Consider the following 16,465-nt stretch of genomic DNA (forward strand, 5'->3'; position numbering starts at 1 on the left):
TCTGGCTGCATAAAGAGCAAACTGAGAAGGACTCAGTAAGCTCCTTCCCAACAGAACGTTTGTATCTCTATCTCTTATCAAGTCATTTTTCTGATCTCCTTTTAGCTTTCAACATGGTCTGTGGAGGAAGAATTCAGAAAAACAAAAAAACAAAAAAGACAGAAGATTGGCAAAGTCCCAGTCAGAAGAAGCTCACTGAAAAAAAACCCACACAAAAAAACGGTAAAAGCAAAACTGCTGGTAAAATTTTAATGAACCCATAAATACATGCATTTAAGTAAAAAAGAAATCAATAAAAATAAACCCAGAAAAGTCGATAGTTTTTCACCGTAGGGCACCGTATCAATCACAGATATCCCACGCTGCAGATTGTGAGACTTTGGTTTATTTATTTTTTATTTTTTTAGCTTTTCGCAAACGAATCATCCAGATACAACTGCTGGAAAAAAAAAAGATCCTAAATTTAGCAAATGTGACGGTCGCCCTGATCACCAGGAGACATATGGAAACAGATGGGCCCACGAGGACGTTTCATGGGACATTAACGATTCCTCTACACAAAATGATTCTGCTCAATGAGGCGGCGAGCTGGACGGCAGATTGTGACCCACAGCGGAGGAAAGTCATCTGTACGTCGCCACCGCCGTGACGGTGTCCTTGGATGAATCACGGGCTGGCAGCGGACGAAGCAAAAACGCAGAGTACAACCATTTACTCTCAGTTCTAAAAAACTGTGCCGTAAAAAAAAGAAAAAAAAAAAAAAGAAGTGGTGACAGGTTCAGTGTCGGCGTGATTCCTCTGTCTGTGCATCTGCACAAGCTGTATGACTTGGGGGAAGATACATTTTTGGACATTTTTTAACTGCAATTTTGAAAGTAAGGCGCTAAAACAAAAATGTCGATTTTCCACTTTCACTTTTTTTCCCCTTTTCTTTACGGTATCTACTAGAAGAATCAATTAATTTGGAGATTTTGATAGACCAGCATATTATTTTTTTTAAATGGATAATAGGAGAGACATTAGAATGTTAATAATTTTTTTTTTTATACTTTTATTATTTTTTGGACCCCATAGGGGAGTTGTCCCTGAGATCTTGAGAACCAGTCAAATTATTACAGGAAATGAAGTATTTCTCCCAGAAAATTATTGCAATTGCCAATGTTTTGTTACACACGTTTACATCCTGTGTGTGTATTAGGCCGGCGTCACACTAGCGAGTTTTACGGACGTATGAGTGCAGAAAATACACATTGCACCAATGATTCTCTATGGGGCAGCTCCCATCTGCAGTATATTACACATCCGTAATATACGGTATGTTATGGGCGTAGAAAATCGCAGCATGCTGCGTTTGTCACCGTATTGCGCAAAAAATACGCCAATGAAAGTCTATGGGGGCCAGAAAAATATGGATTACACACGGACCAACAGTGTGACTGGCGAGAAATACGCAGCGGTGTTCTATAGAAAAGCCGGTAATTCAGTGCGGTGTACAGTAAAATCACACTGAGAGGTTAGAATAGAATAGGTAGAATAAATGTGTAGTACACATAGAATAGGTATATATATATATTTCTTTCAGCGCTAGATGGCAGAAAAGCCAGTAATTCAATTTCCGGCTTTTGCTTTCTCCTTCACAAACCCGACAGGATATGAGACATGATTACATACAGTAAACCATCTCATATCCCTTTCTTTATTACATATTCCTCTTTACTAATGTAGGAAGTGTCTGTGTCAAATTTGGGGTCTCTAGCTATTAAAGGGTTAAGTCCCGGAAAAAAACCGGCGTGGGCTCCCGCGCAATTTTCTCCGCCAGAGTAGTAAAGCCAGTGACTGAGGGCAGATATTAATAGCCTGGAGAGGGTCAACAGTTATTGGCCCCCCTCCCCCCTGGCTAAAAATATCTGCCCCCAGCCACCCCAGAAAAGGCACATCTGGAGGATACGCCTATTCTGGCACTTGGCCTCTCTCTTCCCATTCCCGTGTAGCGGTGGGATATGGGGTAATGAAGGGTTAATGTCACCTTGCTATTGTAAGGTGACATTAAGCCAAATTAATAATGGAGAGGCGTCAATTATGACACCTATCCATTATTAATCCAATAGTACAAAATGGTTAATAATACACACACACACATTATTACAAAGTATTTTAATGAAATAAAGACACAGGGTGTTTTAATATTTTATTATACTCTTAATCCACCTGAAGAGCCTTGTCACCTGAAATAAAGTTAAAAAACAAACAAAAAAAAACTAACAACAATATTCCATACCTTCCGTCTTGTCCCACGCTGTAAATTCATCTGAAGGGGTTAAATCATTTTACACCCAGGAGCTCTGCTAATGCAGCTGTGCTCCTGACTGTAAAACTTGGTGAATGAATGGAATGCAGGGGAATGAACTGTAGTTACCTCGAGTCGTGGTGATGCGCCCTCTGCTGGATGAACTCATATGAACTCGAGCGTGGGAACTTTTCAGAATATTTTCCCACACTCGAGTTCATATGAGTTCAAGTGACAAGGGTCTTCAGGTGGATTAAGAGTATAATATTTCATTAAAATACTTATTCATAATGTGTGTGTATTTTTAACCATTTCATACTATTGGATTAATAATGGATAGGTGTCATAATCGACGCCTCTCCATTATTAACCTGACTTAATGTCACCTTACAATAGCAAAATGACATTAACCCTTTATTACCCTATATCCCACCGCTATTAACCCCTTCATGACTTTGGGATTTTTCGTTTTTCCGTGTTCGTTTTTCACTCCCCTCCTTCCCAGAGCCATAACATTTTTATTTTTCCGTCAACTTGGCCATGTGAGGGCTTATGTTTTGCGGGACGAGTTGTACTTTTGAACAACATCATTGGTTTTAGCATGTCGTGTACTAGAAAACGGGAAAAAAATTCCAAGTGCGGTGAAATTGCAAAAAAAGTGCAATCCCACACTTGTTTTTTGTTTGGCTTTTTTGCTAGGTTCACTAAATGCTAAAACTGACCTGACATTATGATTCTCCAGGTCATTACGAGTTCATAGACACATAACATGTCTAGGTTATTTTTTACCTAAGTGGTGAAAAAAATTTCCAAACTTTGCTAAAAAAAAAAAAAAAAAAGGCGCCATTTTCCGATACTCGTAGCGTCTCCATTTTTCATGATCTGGGGTCGGGTGAGGGCTTATTTTTTGCGGGCCGAGATGACGTTTTTAATGATAGCATTTCGGTGCAGATACGTTCTTTTGATCGCCTGTTATTGCATTTTAATGCAATGTCGCGGTGACCAAAAAAACGTAATTCTGGCGTTTCAAATTTTTTTCTTGCTACGCCGTTTAGCGATCAGGTTAATGCTCTTTTTTAATTGATACATCGGGCGATTCAGAGCGCGGCGATACCAAATATGTGTAGATTTGATTTTTTTTTAATTGATTTATTTTGATTGGGGCGAAAGGGGGGTGATTTAAACTTTCATATTTTTTTTTTTTTACTTTTGCCATGCTTCAATAGCCTCCATGGGAGGCTAGAAGCAGGCACAGCACGATCGCCTCTGCTACATAGCAGCGATCTGCTGTTCACTGCCATGTAGCAGAATTGCAGGTGTGCTGTGAGCGCCGACCACAGGGTGGCGCTCACAGCCACCGGTGATCAGTAACCATAGAGGTCTCAAGGACCTCTATGGTTACAATGGAGAAGCATCGCCGACCTCCGATCATGTGACGGGGGTCGGCGATGACGTCATTTCCGGCCGCCCGGCCGGATGCAGTAGTTAAATGTCGCTGTCTGCGTTTGACAGTGACATTTAACTAGTTAATAGGCGCGGGCAGATCGCGATTCTGCCCGCGCCTATTACGGGCACATGTCAGCTGTTCAAAACAGCTGACATGTCCCGGCTTTGGTGCGGGCTCACCGCGGAGCCCTGCATCAAAGCAGGGGATCTGACCTCGGACGTACTATCCCGTCCAAGGTCAGATAGGGGTTAATATCTGCCCTCAGTCACTGGCTTTCCCACTCTGGCGGAGAAAATTGCGCGGGAGCCCACGTCAATTTTTTCGGGGATTTAACCCTTTAATTTAATAGCTAGAGCGCCCAAATTTGAGACAAAGACACTTCTTACATTAGTAAAGAGGAATATGTAATAAAAAAGGGATATGAGATGGTTTACTGTATGTAATCATGTCTCATATCATGTTGGGTTTGTGAAGGAGAAATGAAAAGCCGGTAATTGAATTACTGGCTTTTCTTCTATCTATCGCTGAATTAAATATAAACATATACACTAGATGGTGGCCCGATTCTAATGCATCGGGTATTCTAGAATATGTATGTCCACGTAGTACAGTCATGGCCAAAAGTTTTGAGAATGAGACAAATATTAATTTTTCTAAAGTCTACTGCTTCACTTTTTCTAATGGCAATTTGCATATACTCCTGAATGTCAGAGTGATCAGCTTAACAGCAATTACTGTACTTGCAAAGTCAATATTTGCCCAGAAAATGAACTTTAACCCCCAAAACACATTTCAACATCATTGCAGTCCTGCCTTAAAAGGAGCAGCTAACATCGTTTTAGTGATTGATCCATTAACACAGGTGTGGGTGTTGATGAGGACAGGGCTGGCGATCAATCAGTCATGATTAAGTAAGAATGACATCACTGGACACTTTAAAAGGAGGCTGGTGCTTGGTATCATTGTTTCTCTTCAGTTAACCATGGTTATCTCTAAAGAAACACGTGCAGCCATCATTGCACTGCACAAAAATGGCCTAACAGGGAAGAGTATAGCAGCTACAAAGATTGCACCTCAGTCAACAATCTATCGCATCATCAAGAACTTCAAGGAGAGAGCTTCCATTGTTGTCAAAAAGGCTCCAGGGCGCCCAAGAAAGACCAGCAAGCGCCAGGACCGTATCTTAAAACTGTTTCAGCTGCGGGATCGGACTACCAGCAGTGCCGAGCTTGATCAGGAATGGCAGCAGGCTGGTGTGAGTGCTTCTGCACGCACTGTGAGACTGCGGAGACTCTTTGAGCAAGGCCTGGTTTCAAGGAGGGCAGCAAAGAAGCCACTTCTCTCCAGAAAAAACATCAGGGACCGACTGATATTCTGCAAAAGGTACAGGGAGTGGACTGCTGAGGACTGGGGCAAAGTCATTTTCTCTGATGAATCCCCTTTTCGATTGTTTGGGACATCTGGATAACAGCGTATTGGGAGAAGAAGAGGTGAGCGCTCCCACCAGTCTTGTCTCATGCCAACTGTAAAGCAACCTGAAACCATTCATGTGTGGGGTTGCTTCTCAGCCAAGGGAATCGGCCTAAAAACACAGCCATGAATAAAGAATGGTACCAGAATGTCCTCCAAGAGCAACTTCTCCCAACCGTCCAAGAGCAGTTTGGCGCCCAACAATGCCTTTTCCAGCATGATGGAGCACCTTGCCATAAAGCAAAGGTGAGAACTAAATGGCTCATGGAACAAAACATAGAGATTTTGGGTCCATGGCCTGGAAACTCCCCAGATCTTAATCCCATTGAGAACTTGTGGTCAATCATCAAGAGACGGGTGGACAAACAAAAACCAACAAATTCTGGCAAAATGCAAGCATTGATTATGCAAGAATGGACTGCTATCAGTCAGGATTTGGTCCAGAAGTTGATTGAGAGCATGCCAGGGAGAATTGCAGAGGTCTTGAAGAAGAAGGGTCAACACTGCAAATATTGACTTGCTGCATTAACTCATTCTAACTGTCAATATAACCTATTGGTACTCATAATATGATTGCAATTATATTTCTGTATGTGATATAAACATCAGACAAACACTAATTAAAACCAGAGGGCAGCAGATCATGTGAAAATATAATTTTGGTGTCATTCTCAAAACTTCTGGCCATGACTGTATATTGCGCAGCCCACGTAGTATATTGCCCAGCCACGTAGTATATTGCACAGCCCACTTAGTATATTGCCCAGTGACGTAGTATATTGCCCAGTCACGTAGTATATTGCCCAGCCACGTAGTATATTGCCCAGCCCACTTAGTATATTGCCCAGCCACGTAGTATATTGCCCAGCCACGTAGTATATTGCCCAGCCACGTAGTATATTGCCCAGCCACGTAGTATATTGCCCAGCCACGTAGTATATTGCCCAGCCCACTTAGTATATTGCCCAGTGACGTAGTATATTGCCCAGCCACGTAGTATATTGCCCAGCCACATAGTATATTGCTCAGCCACGTAGTATATTGCTCAGCCACGTAGTATATTGCTCAGCCACGTAGTATATTGCCCAGCCACGTAGTATATTGCCCAGCGACGTAGTATATTGCAGTCACGTAGTATATTGCACAGCCACGTAGTACATTGCCCAGTGACGTAGTACATTGCCCAGGGACGTAGTATATTGCCCAGCCACGTAGTATATTACCCAGCCACGTAGTATATTACCCAGCCACGTAGTATATTGCCCAGCCACGTAGTATATTGCCCAGCCCACTTAGTATATTGCCCAGTGACGTAGTATATTGCCCAGCCACGTAGTATATTGCCCAGCCATGTAGTATATTGCTCAGCCACGTAGTATATTGCCCAGCCACGTAGTATATTGCCCAGCGACGTAGTATATTGCACAGCCACGTAGTACATTGCCCAGTGACGTAGTATATTGCCCAGGGACGTAGTATATTGCCCAGCCACGTAGTATATTACCCAGCCACGTAGTATATTGCCCAGCCACGTAGTATATTGCCAAGCGACGTAGTATATTGCCAAGCGACGTAGTATATTGGCCAGCCACGTAGTATATTGCCCAGCCACGTAGTATATTGCCCAGCCACGTAGTATATTGCCCAGCCACGTAGTATATTGGCCAGTGACGTAGTATATTGGCCAGCCACGTAGTATATTGCCCAGCCACGTAGTATATTGGCCAGCCACGTAGTATATTGCGCAGCCACGTAGTATATTGGCCAGTGACGTAGTATATTGCCCAGCCACGTAGTATGTTGCCCTGCCACGTAGTATATTGCCCAGTGACGTATATTACGCAGCCACGTAGTATATTGCCCAGGGACGTAGTATATTGCCCAGCCACGTAGTATATTGCCCTGTCACGTAGTATATTGCCCAGCTACGTAGTATATTGCCCAGCCACGTAGTATATTGCCCAGCCACGTAGTATATTGGCCAGTTACATAGTATACAGCACAGAGCCACATAGTATATTGCACAGCAAAGTAGTATACAGCACAGAGCCATGTAGTATATTGGCCAGTCACGTAGTATATTGCCCAGCCAGGTTTGTCACAGGTGAAAAAATAAAAAATAAACATATACTCACCTTTCCGAGGGCCCCTTGTAGTCCACGGCAGCTTCCGGTCCCAGGCTTGGTATCAGAGCGCAGGACCTGTGATGACGTCGCGGTCACATGACCGTGACGTCATGGCAGGTCCTTCTGCCATACCATCTTTGCCACCGGAAACTGCAGCGGAAGATGGCAGCCGGCGGGAGCGGCTCAGCGGACTACGGAGGGTGAGTATAGCAGGTTTATTTTTTTTAAATTATTTTTAACATTACATTTTTTACTATTGATGCCGCATAGGCAGCGTCAATAGTAAAAAGTTGGGGAGACACAGGGTTAATAGCGCCGGTAACGGAGTGCATTACCCGCGGCATAACGCGGTCCGTTACCGCCGGCATTAACCCTGTGTTAGCGCTTAGCGGTGACCGGAGAGGAGTATGCGGGCGACAGGCACTGACTGCGGGGAGTAAGGAGCGGCCATTTTCTTCCGGACCGTGCCTGTCGCTGATTGGTCGCGGCAGCCATGACAGGCAGCTGGCGAGACCAATCAGCAAATGAATAACCGTGACGGACAGACAGACAGAAGTGACCCTTACACAATTATATAGTAGATGTGCCACACTGAGATAGATATATATATATATATATATATCTAACTGTATGTTTTTAAGAATATTTGAGCCGATTGATCCATGATATGTCCATTTTGCAAGCCTGCGAGAAAAAAAATCACCGTACGGAAGCCATACGGATGACACACGGATAAATTTGTGCGTAAAAATCATATCCTCGCACTGAATCCGGAACAGTGTTTTGGAACAATTACTGCGTATTACGGCCATAAAAAACGCACCCTATTTACTTACGCCTAGTGCGACGCCGGCCTTAGAACAACAAAAAAATACAAAAAAAAAACAACAACTTTGTTTCAAGCATGTGATGCTAGTTCAAAACCTCCCTGTGGCAAGTAACAGGTGTGGTCAAAATTAAAATCACACTTGAAATCAGATGAAAAGGGGAAAAGTTGGCTCAATCTTTGCATTGTGTGTCTGTGTGTGCGACATGGAGAACACAAAGAGGAGAAAAGAACGGTCCGAGGACTTGAGAGCACAAGCGGTTGCACAATATAAACAATCTCAAGGTTACAAGTCCGTCTCAAGACATCTTGATGTTCCTTTGTCCACGATGCGTAACATACCGGTAATTAAGAAGTTTACAACCCATGGCACTGTAACTAATCTCCCTGGACGTGGACGGCAAAGAAAAATTGATGAAAGGTCAAAGCGCAGGATAGTCTGGATGGAGGACAGGTCCCAATCAAGGTCCAAAGAAATTCAATCTTATTTCCTTTGTGGGTATTGGAACATCACAAAAAAACGGCAAATTGGACACAACATAATTTCTCACAAGAGTCCAAAAATGGCTCGGACAAAATTATTGGCACCCTCAACTTAATATTTGGTTGCCCCCTTTGGAATAAATAACTAATCAGTCACTTCCTATAACCATCCACAAGCCTCTTACACCTCTCAGCTGGAATTCTGGACGACTCTTCTTACAAACTGCTCCAGATCTCTCATATTTGAAGGCGCCTTCTGCCAACAGCAATTTTAACCCCTTTCAGACCTCGGGATAGTACGTCCGAGGTCAGATCCCCCGCTTTGAAGTGGGCTCCGGCGCTGAGCCCGCATAAAAGCCGGGAGATGTCAGCTGTTTTCGACAGCTGACATGTGCGTGCAATAGCGGCGGGTAGAATCACGATCCACCCGCTGCTATTAACTAGTTAAATGCCGCTGTCAAACGCTGACAGCAGCATTTAACTAGCGCTTCCGGCAATCGGGCCAGAAATGAGCGCATCGCCGACCCCTGTCACATGATCGGGGGTCAGCGATGCGTTGCCATGACAACCAGACCTCTATGGTTGTTGATGCCGGATTGCTGTGAGCGCAACCCTGTGGTCGGCGCTCATAGCAATGCAGCAATTCTACTACATACGGGCGATCTGAGGATTGCGTCTATGTAGCTGAGCCGATCAGGCTATGCCAGCTTCTAGCCTCCCATGGAGGCTATTAAATCATGGCAAAAGTAAAAAAAAAACAGTTTTAAAAAATATGAAAAAAATAAAAAAGTATAAAAGTTTAAATCATTTCCCTTTCAAAATAAAACAATTAAAAAAAATCAAATATACACATATTTGGTATCGCCGCGCTCAGAATCGCCCGATCTCGATCTATCAATACAAAAAAAGGATTAACCTGATCGCTAAACAGCGTAGCTAGAAAAAAAATTGAAACGACAGAATTACCGTATATACTCGAGTATAAGCAGAGCTTTTCAGCCCAAATTTTTGGGCTGAAAGTGCCCCTCTCGGCTTATACTCGAGTCATGGTCGGCGGGTAAGGGGGAGAGAGGTCTGTTGCATACTTACCTGCTTCCGGCGCTGTCCCTGCCTGTCCCATGGTCTTCGGGTGCCGCAGCTCTTCCTCTGTTCAGCGGTCATGTGGGACCGCTCATTAAAGTTATGAATATGGACTTCACTCCTATAGGGGTGGAGCCGCATATTCATTCCTGTAATGAGCGGTGCCAGTAACCGCTGACAGAGGAAGAGGCTGCAGTGCCCGGAGACCATCTGTCCGGGAGAAGGAGCCAGGGACGCCGGGAGCAGGTGAATATTTCATAGTTACCTGTCCGCGTTCCACCCGCCGGACGCCACTCCATCTTCCCGTCCTCTTGCTGTGACTGTTCAGGTCAGAGGGCGTGATGACGTATTAGTGTGCGCGCCGCCCTCTGCCTGAACAGTCAGTGCGGAGAGACGGGACGCTGAGGAGCTGCAGGCAGCAAGAGAGGTGAGTATGTCATTTTTTTTTTTTTAATTGCAGCAGCATTATATATGGCACAGTTTTATATGGAGCATCTATGGGGCAATAATGAACTGCATGGAGCATTATATGTGGCACATTTGTATATGGAGCATTATATGGGGCATATTTTAATATGGAGCATCTTATGGGGCCTATCATGAACTGTATGGAGAACTAGATGGTGGCCCGATTCTAACGCATCGGGTATTCTAGAATATGCATGTCCACATAGTATATTGCCCAGCTACGTAGTATATTGCCCAGTCACGTAGTATATTGCCCAGTCACGTAGTATATTGCCCAGCCACGTAGTATATTGCCCAGCCACGTAGTATACAGCAGAGAACCACGTAGTATATTGCCCAGCCATGTAGTATATAGCAGAGCCACGTAGTATATTGCCCAGCCACGTAGTATATTGCCCAGTCCGTAGTATATTGCCCAGCCACGTAGTATATTGCCCAGCGACGTAGTATATTGCCCAACCGCGTAGTATACAGCACAGAACCACGTAGTATATTGCCCAGCCACATAGTATATTGCCCAGCCACGTAGTATATAGCACAGAGCCACGTCGTATATTGCCCAGTCACGTAGTATATTGCCCAGCGACGTAGTATATTGCCCAGTCACGTAGTATATTGCCCAGTCACGTAGTATATTGCCCAGTCACGTAGTATATTGCCCAGTCACGTAGTATATTGGCCAGCCACGTAGTATATTGCCCAGCGACGTAGTATATTGCCCAGTCACGTAGTATATTGCCCAGTCACGTAGTATATAGCACAGAGCCACATAGTATATTGCCCATCCATGTATGTTACAGGTTAAAAAATTAAAAAATAAACATATACTCACCTTCCGAGGGCCATTTGTCGTTCGATCACATGACCGTGACGTCACGGCAGGTCCTTCTCCCATATGACCGGAACCTGCCACTTGCATGGAGCGTAGCGAGGAGCGGGAAAGGCGGCGGAAGGTGAGTATATAATGATTTTTTATTTTTTCTATTATTTTTAAATATTAGATGTTTTTACTATTGACGCTGCATAGGCAGCATCAATAGTAAAAACTTGGTCACACAGTGTTTATAGCAGCGGTAACGGAGTGCTTTACCCGCGGCATAACGCGGTCCGTTACCGCCGGCATTAACCCTGTGTGAGTGGTGACCGGAGGGGAGTATGCGGGCGCCGGGCACTGACTGCGGGGAGGAAGGAGCGGCAATTTTTTTCCGGACTGTGCCCGTCGCTGATTGGTCGTGGCTGTTTTGCCGCGACCAATCAGCAACTTGGATTTCCTTGACAGACAGAGGCCGCGACCAATGAATATCCGTGACAGACAGAAAGACGGAAGTGACCCTTAGACAATTATGTAGTACATATTGTTCAACAATTTTTGTTCTCAAGTCCTCAGACAGTTCTCGTCTCCTCTTTCTGTTCTCCATGCAAAGATTGAGTCAACTTCTCCCCTAGTTATCTGGTTTCAAGTGTGATTTTCATGTTGCCCACACCTGTTTCTTGCTTTAGGTTACCGTGAACGAGCATCACATACAGAGAAAAAAAAGTTGTTTACCTGCAATTTTAGAAAGCTGCCAACAATTTTGTCCTGCCCATTTTTGTTGTTTTGGGTGAAATTATGTCCAATTTGCCTTTTTTCTCTGCTTTTTTGTGTTGTTCCATACACAAAGGAAATAAACGCGTGTAACAAAACTTGTGTAACTGCAACTCTCTGGGAGAAATACGTCATTTTCTGGAAAAATTTCTAGGGTGCCAACACTTTTGGCTATGATTGGATACAGTGAAAATCATGCTCCGTTCAGAAGGCTCGGCCGCACATGAGCACCAGGATGGAGGCGGCCGGAGCCTTCAGAAACTCGCAAATGCAGGTCAAGGGGGTGCGATCAGCGACCAAATGATTCAACTTATTGTCCCCCAAAAAAGCTAAGTGTTTTATCAATGCAGGACTGTGCGTTTAGTTTACTAGGTTTTATTCACAAACTATATGCATTAGTAACATTTATCAAAAAGTCTGAACGCCTGTTACCTGACGCCGCCAATACAAACTTTAAGGTACGGGATTTTATTTTCCTGAGAATTGAAAAAAACAAAACACACAAAACACCGCGGAACACAGTGTCAGCAGAGTAAATGAGATTTTTCAGGAATCTCACGTACACCATGTGTTTTTTTCCCTCCACGCGCAATTTAATTTAACCCCTTAACGACCGCCGATACGCCTTTTAACGGCGATAGTTATGGGTACTTATTCCTCAGCGCCACTTTTTAACAGCGCTGACAAACAAGATTATAGCGCCCCACCAGCGTCAGAAAATCACCAGGGTCTCAGGTGCCAGGCATAGCCGAGACCCTGGAGAACATGATCGGGCTGGATTTAGGGTCCCCTGTCACGTCATCGCAGTTGTTCACCGCATAACGGCAATCACAAAAAAAAAAAGTCAGATTTAAAATTAATTTCTCTCTTCTCTGATATGATCTAACAGAGAAGAGAGAAATTGGGTCCCCCAAGAAACCCCCCCCACCTCCAATACTTCCGCCATCCCCAGAACTCCTGCACTGTCCAACCCTCCGTGTCATTACACGTCACTTGAGCATCCGCGACATTCGATGCATACCCAAGCGCCCGTTGCAAACTGGAGTAGCGAGAACTTGCGCTCAACACTAATGACGACATATGCAATGTGACGATCTAATGTTATTAAATTCTGTGTCGTACCTGTGGGTTCAAAATACTCACTATACCCCTGGATAAAATCCTTGAGGGGTGTGGTTTCCAAAATGGGGTCATTTGTGGGGGGGGTTCCACTGTTTAGGCACATTTCAGGCTCTCCAATTTTGCAATGAAAAAGTAAAACGGCGCTCCTTTCCTTCCGAGTTCTGCTGTGCGCCCAAACAGTAGTTTTCCCCCACATATGGGGTTGTGCATACTCAGGAGAAATTGCACAACAAATTTTGTGGTCCATTTTCTCTTGTCACCTTTGAGAAAATAAAAAAAGTTTGGGTCTAAAGTAAATTTTTTGCAAAAAAAAAAGTTAAATGCTCATCATTTCCTTCCACTTTGCTTCAGTTCTCATGAAGCAACTGAAGGGATAAATAAATTCTTCTTGAATGTGGGTTTGAGTACCTTAAGGAGTGCAGTTTTTAGAGTGTTGTCACTTTTGGGTATTTTCCATCATCTAGACCCCTTCAAATGTGAGGGGGGGGGGTCCTTAAAAATGGTTTTATAAAGTTTGTTGGAAGAATGAGAAATTGCTGGTCAACTTTTAACTTTTTTAACTTCCTAACAAAAAAAAAAATTGTTTCCAATATTGTGCTGATATAAAGTTGATATGTGGGAAGTGTTATTTATTAACTATTTTGTGTGACATGACTATTATGAATTTAGGGCACAAAAAAAATTAAAAGCCTGAAAATTGCAAAACGTTCAAAATTGTTGCCAAATTTCCATTTTTTTCCATAAATAAAGGCAAGTCACATCAAAGAAATTTTACCGCTATAATGAAGTACAATATGTAAAGAAAAAGCCACAGTCTCCGTATCAGTGGGATCCATTGAAGAGTTACAGAGCTATAAGCTCATAAAGGGACAGTGGTCGGAATTGTAAAAATTGCCCCAGAAATGGCTCGGTAATAAAGGGGTAAAAAAAAGAAATTCACTGCATCTTTATTGTTGAGTTTTCTTTTCGCACACAAATTTACATTTGACCTCATTTTACATATTCAGAAAAAAAAATGTGTAAAGTACGGTATTACCGCAGTCCTTGATAATGCACACCAAATAAAAAAATAATAAAAAAGCATGTGCAGCTTTCTAGAAAAAGGGGATGCAATGTCACCAAAGAATTTAAAAAAGACCCCTTAAAAAAGTGTTGGGGAAAAAGTGAAGAAAAAAAAAAAAAAAAACACTACAAAAGGAACACACAAATCTGCAAAGCAAGATATTTTACTTGTGGATTTTGATTATAATTTTCTTGCTTTTATTTGGAAGAAGAAAAAACAGAAAAAAAAACGCATCACCCTTCCTTGAGAAGAGGGGAACTGTCCCATAACTGCCCAGCAAAAAAAAAAAAAAAATTCACATCCATTTACCAGAAAGCGACACATATGGAACAGACTTTACAATACAGGGATAAAAAACTGCAAGTGCAGCAAAAAAAAAAAAAAAAATTATTCCAACATTTTTTTGTGTGTGTCTACGGCGTTCATCATGAAATAAAAGTGACCCTGTAATAAAGTTCTCCGGGTCAATGAGATTACAGCGACACCAAACTTGTATAGTTGTTTTCGTATTTTAGTTGATTTTAAACATTCTGAAATAAAAACAAAACAAAAAAAAACAGCAATTGTTTTGCTTTACCTAAAATGATGGCGCTTTAAAGGGAACCTGTCACCTGAATTTGGTGGGACCAGTTTTGGGTCATATGGGTGGAGTTTTCAGGTGTTTGATTCACCCTTTCCTTACCCTCTGGCTGCATGCTGGCCGAAATATTGGATTGAAGTTCATTCTCTGTCCTCCGTAGTACACGCCTGCGCAAAGCAAGATTACCTTGCGCAGGCGTGTACTACGGAGGACAGAGAATTAACTTCAATCCAATATTTCGGCCAGCATGCAGCCAGCGGGTAAGGAAAGGGTGAATCAAACACCTGAAAACTCCGCCCATATGACCCAAAACTGGTCCCGCCAAATTCAGGTGACAGGTTCCCTTTAAGAAGTGCTGATTTTGCCCGCTGAGCCGGTGTTTTTATTGGTATCATTTTGCAGTGAAAACAATGTTTTTATTACATTTTTAGAGGGAAGTACGGTAACAAAAAAAAAGGAGGCTTTGGAGCGTTATTTTCCCTTCACGCCATTTACCACATGGGGTTAATTCATATTTTGATAGACTGGACTTTAATGGATGCAGTGATAAAACAAATATATATTTTTTTTATTTTTGTTTTGGTTAAAAGAGGGTGTTTTTTTTTTTTTATAAACTTTTTGTCTGTTTTTTTTTTTTTTTTCAGTCCCCTTCGGGAATTGTAGCCGTGTACCCAGGTGTCCTTGTATTTAGCTAATAAATAAATTAAAAATGTTGATGTGTGATCCTCCCTATTTTTGATTACCAGCCAAGGTAGAGCAGACAGCTGGGGGCTCATATTATCAGGCTGGGTTATTGGCCCCTTCCCAGCCTAAAAATAAAAACCCTGCAGCCGCCAAGCGCAGCGTGAGCCAGCAACACTGATGAGTGCTGTCATTAGCGCCTGCGAGTAGCAGGAACTTTGCAGCTTCTCACAGTCACCCTCTGCTGGCTGTTCCTAGATCGTGGGAACTTTACTTGGAAGCTCCCTGGCTCGAGATCATAAGAGGCGCCCTCTGCTGGTTGTCCTCATATGAACTCGAGCAAGGGAGCTTTCTAGGAAAGTTCCCACGATCTATGAACAGCCAGCAGAGGGCGCCTCACCGCAAATGAAGCTAAATATAGGTCATTGACCTATATTTAGCTTCATTCGCCGGGGTATTGCAGACATGAGCAGCCTGCATTAGCGGAGCTCGTGTCTGCAAAATATTTTAACCCCTTCAGATGGATCTACATCGTTGGACCTTACAGATCCTCGGAAGGTATGTATATTGTTGGTTTATTATTTTTTTTTAATTTACAGAGTGAGGGTCTTCAGTGAGTGGATTGAGAGTAGAATAAATTAATACAACAGCCTTTGTGATTTTTTTCAATAAATTATTTTTTAATAATGTGTGTGTGTTTTTTTTTTAACCCTTTCCTAGTATTGGATTAATAATGGATAGGTGTCATAATTGACGCCTCTCCATTATTAATTAGGCTTAATGTCACCTTACAATAGCAAGGTGGCATTAACCCTTCATTACCCCATATGGTTAGAAAGCGAATGATTGACGTTACTTATTCCAAAGGGGGCAACCAAATATTAAGTTGAAGGTGCCAACAAGATAGTCGGGCCCATTTTGGGGGGTTTGTGTGAAATAATGTCCAATTTGCATTTTTTCTCTTTTTTGTGTTGTTCCAATACACACAAATAAAATAAACCTGTGTATAACAAAAAATGGGGAAATGCAATTATTTTCTGGAACAATTCCAAGGGTGCCAACACTTTCAGCCATGACTGTATATGAAAAAAAAATTATTAACGTGATTGATCTGCCCTATACAACAGCGAGTGGGACTTAGTAGGACGACGTGTCACGGCTTATACTCCAGTTACATCTAAAGCTGCATGGAAAACATTGCTGCTGATAAAAACCAACAGCACCTTGGAGGCTGACAGTATCCACTG

General features: G+C 42.9%; 1 protein-coding gene across 1 annotated transcript in view; it reads right to left on the reverse strand.

Moving 5' to 3' along the window:
- ZBTB47 (zinc finger and BTB domain containing 47) overlaps positions 1–16,465 on the reverse strand; it is a 53,420-nt gene that overhangs the window by 24,094 nt on the left and 12,861 nt on the right. The gene's annotated exons all lie outside the window — the stretch shown is intronic.

Source organism: Ranitomeya imitator, chromosome 6, assembly GCF_032444005.1.
Source record: "Ranitomeya imitator isolate aRanImi1 chromosome 6, aRanImi1.pri, whole genome shotgun sequence".
NCBI lineage: Eukaryota > Metazoa > Chordata > Amphibia > Anura > Dendrobatidae > Ranitomeya > Ranitomeya imitator.